At 51.8% G+C, this 6,167-nt stretch overlaps 1 long non-coding RNA gene across 2 annotated transcripts; it reads right to left on the bottom strand.

The window, feature by feature from the left end:
• Positions 1-3,560: 3,560 nt before the first annotated feature.
• Positions 3,561-6,167, bottom strand: LOC308217543. Of its 2 annotated transcripts, none has more exons than XR_013956263.1 (2): positions 6,103-6,167; positions 3,561-5,219 (listed from the first exon to the last, which is right to left on the bottom strand). It is a non-coding gene; the product is annotated as an uncharacterized lncRNA (long non-coding RNA). The 2 variants fall into 2 exon arrangements; XR_013956264.1 differs by lacking the exon at positions 6,103-6,167 and adding an exon at positions 5,339-5,922.

The raw sequence follows: 6,167 nt of genomic DNA on the forward strand, positions 1-6,167 counted from the left end.
CCCCCCCACCCCCCTCCCCCCCCACCCCTCCCTCCCCCCCCACCCCCCTCCCCCCCTCACCCCCTCCCCCCCACCCCTCCCTCCCCCCCCACCCCCCCTCCCCCCCACCCCTCCCTCCCACCCCCTCCCCTCCCACCCCTCCCTCCCACCCCCCTCCCCCCCACCCTCCCCTCCCACCCCTCCCTCCACCCCCCCTCCCTCCCTCCCCCCCACCCCTCCCTCCCTCCCCTCCCCCCCTCCCCCCACCCCTCCCCCCCCCCCACCTCCCCCCCCACCCCTCCCTCCCCCCCACCCCTCCCTCCCCCCCACCCCTCCCTCCCCCCCACCCCTCCCCCCCACCCTCCCTCCCCTCCCCCCCTCCCCTCCCTCCCACCCCTCCCTCCCCCCCCACCCCACCCTCCCTCCCCTCCCCCTCCACCCCTCACCCCCCACCCCTCCCCCTCACCCCCACCCCTCCCACCCTCCCTCCTGTCCCTCCCCCACTGTCCCCCACCCTCCCGTCCCACCCCCCCAACCCCCTTCCCATCCGCGTTCCCCCCAGCCCCCCCTTTCTATCCCACACCCCCAAACCCTCCCATCTACCCTAACTCCTCCTACCCCTATGTTACCTATCTCTATTTACATGTCCCACCCCCCCAAACCCTCCCTCCTACCCTAACTCTTCCTACCCCTATGTTCCCATGTCTCTGTGACTGCCACTAATGAAACCCAACCTAACACCTATGGCTCCCAAAGTACCACATATGATACCCAAGCTAACGCCTATGGTAATCAAAGTGTCACCTATGATATCCAACCTAACACCTATGGTTACCTAAGTGCCACCTATGATAGCCAAACTAACACCTAGAGTATGCTAAGTACCACTTATGATATCCAACCTAACATCTATGGTACCCAAAGCCCCACTTGTGATATCAAACCTAAAGTATTGTTCCCTAAGTACCACTTATGAGAGGCAACCTAACACCTATAGTATGCAAAGTGCCACCTATGATACCCACCTAACACCTACACTTCCCAAACTGCCACCTATGCTGCCCAACCTAACACCTGTGGTTCCCTAAGTGCCAACTACAATACCCATATAAACACTTATGGTACCCTAAGTGCCACCTATGATGCCCAACCTATGACCTACAGTATGCAAAGTTCTCTCTATGATACCCAACCTCTACACCTATGGTCCCTAAAGCCCAGCTATGATACACAACCAAACATCTATGGTAACCTAAGTGCCACTTATGATACGCAACCTAACACGTATATTATGCAAAGTGCCACCTATGATAGCCAAATTAACACCTATGGTACCCAAAGTGCCACCTATGATGCCCAACCTAACACCTATAGAACGCAAAGTGCCACCTATGATACCCACCTAACACCTACAGTATCCAAAGTGCCACCTATGCTGCCCAACCTAACACCTATGGTACCCAAACTGCCACCTACAATACCCAAATTAACACCTAGGGTTCCCTAAGTGGCAGCTATGATGCCCAGCCTAACACCTATGGTCCCTAACTGCAACCTATGATACCCACTTAACACCTATGGTTCCCTAAGTGCCACCTATGATGCACAACATAATACCTAAGGTCCCTAACTGCAACCTATGACACCCACCTAACAGCTATGTTTCCCTAAGTGTCACCTATGATACCCAACCTATCACCTACAGTATGCAAAGTGCTCCCTATGGTCCCTAAATCCCACCTATGATACACAACCAAACATCTATGGTACCCTAAGTGCCACTTATGATACGCAACCTAACACGTATATTATGCAAAGTGCCACCTATGATACCCTTCTAACACCTATGATTCCGTAGGTGCCACCTATGATACCCAAGTTAACACTTATGGTACCCAAAGTGCCACCTATGATGCCCAACCTAACACCTATAGTACGCAAAGTGCCACCTATAATACCCAACCTATGACAAACAGTATGCAAAGTGCTCCCTATGGTACCCAAACTTTACACCTATGGTCCCTAAAGCCCACCTATGAAATACAACCAAACATCTATGGTACCCTAAGTGCCACTTATAATGATACCTAATGATACGCAACCTAACATGTATATTATGCAAAGTGCCACCTATGCTACCCAACCTAACACCTATGGTTCCCTAAGTGCCACCTATGATACCCAACCTAACACCTATGGTACCCAGAGTGCCACCTCTGATACCCAAATTAACACCTATGGTCCCTAAGTGCCACCTATGATACCCACCTAACACCTACACTTCCAAAAGTGCCACCTATGCTACCCAACCTAACACCTATGGTTCCCTAAGTGCCACCTATGATAGCCAACCTAACGCCTACTGTACCCCAAGTGCCACCGACGATACCCAAAGTAAAACTTATAGTACCCAAAGTGCCACCTATGACGCCCAACCTAACAGCTATAGTATGCAAAGTGCCACCTATAATACCCAACCTATCACCTACAGTATGCAAAGTGCTCTCTATGGTGGCCAACCTTACACCTATGGTCCCTAAAGCCCACCTATGATACACAACCAAACATCTATGGTATCCTAAGTGCCACTTATGATACGCAACCTAAAACGTATATTATGCAAAGTGCCACCTATGCTTCCCTAAGTGCCACCTGCAATAGCCAAATTAACACCTATGGTACCCAAAGTGCCACCTATGATGCCCAACCTAACACCTATAGTATGCAAAATGCCACCTATGATACCCACCTAGCACCTACACTTCCCTAAGTGCCACCTATGATTCCCACCTAACACCTACACTTCCCTAAGTGCCACCTATGGTTCCCACCTAACACCTATGGTACCCCAAATGCCACCTATGATAGCCAAACTAACACCTACACTTCCCAAAGTGCCACCTATGATAGCCAAACTAACACCTACTGTACCCCAAGTGCCACCTATGATACCCAAATTAAGACCTCTGGTTCCCTACATGCCAGGTATGATGCCCAACATAACACCTATGGTCCCTAACTGCAAGCTATGATACCCACCTAACACCTATGGTTCCCTAAGTGCCACCTATGATAGCCAACCTCACACCTATGGTACCCCAAGTGCCACCTACTACACTTGAATTAACACCTCTGGTTAGCACAGACAACAGCCCCAGGACTTTATTAACCCCGCACCCCCCAGAGCCCCCCCCCAGCACAGACAACACCCCCAGGACTTTATTAACCCCGCACCCCCCAGAGCCCCCCCCCAGCACAGACAACAGCCCCAGGACTTTATTAACCCCGCACCTCCCACAGCCCCCCCCCAGCACAGACAACACCCCCAGGACTTTATTAACCCCGCACCCCCCAGAGCCCCCCCCCAGCACAGACAACACCCCCAGGACTTTATTAACCCCGCACCTCCCACAACCCCCCCCACAGCACAGACAACACCCCCAGGACTTTATTCTCCCCCCCTTGGCCCCATACCCAGCCCACACCAATCATAATGTCATGAAAAAGAGAATCAAAAGGTAATCAATCTGAATACAACTTGAATGAAAGTGAGCAAAAAGTAACTGAAACCCAAATACAAAGTGAATTAAACTGAAGAAATTCAATGAAAAGTGCATAAAAGTGATTATACATGATGAAAAACTGAAAAACACCCCAAAAGAGAATAAGAAATTTCATGGGGCATGAGTTGTGGGTCTTTAGGACACCACGGGGAAGTGGAGGGTGTCCCTGGGGTGCTACAGGTCGCCATAGGGCAGTGTGTGTGGGGTCACTCTGGGGTCTCTATGTGTCACTGGGGGTTGTTATGGGCACCTATGGGTCACTACAGGGTCTATATGGGTCTCTGTGGAGGGTCCGTGGGTTGCTGTCGGGTGTCTATCGGTTGCCGTCCATCCCTAAGGGATGTCTATAGGGTGTACGGGACTCTACGGAGTGTCCATGAGTTTCTGTGGGTCGCTATGGGGCATCTAAAAAAAAACCCAACAAAAAAACCACCACCACCAAAAAAAGTTACTAAAAAGGACTACAAAGGAAATCAATCTGAAGAACAAAAATGAATGCACAGCAAATAAAGCTGACTAAAACTGCATCAAGTCAGTAAACAGCAAAGCAAAGTGAATAAAGTGATTAGAAAAAGTAAATTAAAGTAAATAAAAGGGAATAAAAGTGAATAAGCCTGAATGAATCTCAAATAGAAGTGAACGAAATTTCCTAAAAATGAATGGAAGCAAATGAAAAACCTGGGGTACCTATGGGGGGCAGGTGGGTAGTGGGGGCCCTGTGGGGCGCCGTGGTGGTTGATGGTGATGTCATCCCAGTCCTGGTGACATCACACCACCATAAGTCATAAGGGTTGTCACGGGACCACGGGCGGGTGGCCATGGGCTGTGTACGGGTTGCTCTGGGTGTCTATAGGTCACTATGTGGTGTCTGTGGGTCTCTGTAGGTCACTGTGGCATGTCCACGGTTTGCTGAGAGTTGCTGTGGGGTGTCTCTGGGACCCTATGGGATGTCCGTAGGGAGTCTATGAGCCTGGGGGGTCGCTATAGGGGATCTACTGGGGTCTATGGGATGTCCACGGGTTGCTCTGGGTCACTATGGGGTAACTGGGGGGGGGGGCGGGAAGTTACTAAAAGTGAGTAAATCAAATCAGAAGAAAACCGAACGAAAACTGAAAGAAAACTGAAGAAAAAAGACAATAAAATGTCAATAAAGTGATTAAAAAGGAAATAAAAGTTAATAAAAGTGAATAAATCTGAATGAAATGCAAAAAAAAGTAAATAAAAGTGAAAGTGCAGCAAAGAGTCAACTGGTGTTGGGGTACTTATGGGGTGTGGGGGCCCCACGGGGTACTTCGGGGGCCCTACGGGGCTCGCTGTGTCGGGTGGGCCGCCTGTCCCCCAGGGAGTCCCTGCTGCTGGGCGCGGATGGCCAGGAATATCGGGAACGCCACCGGGATCAGCACCGGGAGCTGCTGCCTCAGGTGCTGCTGCAGCCCGGCACCCCAGGGTGCTCCTGGCCATCACCCACTGAGAGATTTTCCTGGGCCTCCGGGACGGATCCCGGATGACGGCAGTGACGACAGGAATGCTGGAGGTTCCCTGCTGAGCGCCACATACCATGGGGCTGCCGCTGCGGCGCAGGGAGCTGGTGCACGCCTTCGACGCGCAGAGGTTTCGGCAGGGTAAGAGTCAATCTAGCTTCATCCTGATCCCTGGGCTCTTCCTCATCATCTCCACCTGCAGAAGTGCAGAAGTGCAGATATTATCAGCCCTTTCCTTGCTCGCGAGTAATCAAGCATCCATTTGCCTCCTCCCGACTCAGCCTCCGAGTGACCTGGACAAAACGCGTCTCTTACCGAGGCAACCCTTAGAACCCGCAGCGGCCTCTCCTCCGCGTGTCCGGTTTAGAGAGAAACCACGGCAAGGCAGACCGGGCATTTCTGGACATCCCTGGCAAACCCCAGGGCAAAGCCTGACCGCAACAAACAGATGAACTGCTAGGGAAGGGAAGGTAGAGAGGGGCCGCGCTTCAAACCACCGCCGGGCCAGCTCAGATTTAGAAATGCTTTTCCCAGGCCAGCAGAAACCTGACTCTTAACCAAAGGGAGCAACGACACTTCCTTCGTCACACACTTTAAGCACTCAAAGTTACTGAGCACCTATCTCACTCGCTTCAGCTCCTGCAACTCCGTGACTGCTTCTTTCTCGTTTCCCTTCCATCACAAGCTTTCAAGTCCCAGGAAACATCAGCAGAGCCCTTTACGCCTCCCATCAGATTCCCAGCACACTGGTGTGCTGCTTCAGAAGCCTTCCCAGCCAGTAAGAAGGGCCCAAACTAATAATCCTTGTTATTTAGACAGAGCCACCCTTGCCTGGGATCTCTCCCAAACAGACTTCAGCAGGAGCATAAGCAACAACGTCTTCTCCAGATAGATTTGAGTCTCACCTAAACACGGGTATTTTCTACAGAAAGACACACTTCGGATTCCTCATCTCTACCTGTAGACAAAGCTCACCCCAAATTTCTCAGTCGCTTCTGGGTAATACCCGACGGTAACTTGGCAATAAAGCGATTTTACAGGTTGCGTACGATGTACAAAAGCACGCAGACATTCCTTACCGCCGGATGATCCGGTTTCGGGTGCGCAGGGAGCAGATGGAAGGCATCCCAGCAGCCTTCCCCGG

Source organism: Psittacula echo (genome assembly GCF_963264785.1).
Source record: "Psittacula echo genome assembly, chromosome: 2".
NCBI lineage: Eukaryota > Metazoa > Chordata > Aves > Psittaciformes > Psittacidae > Psittacula > Psittacula echo.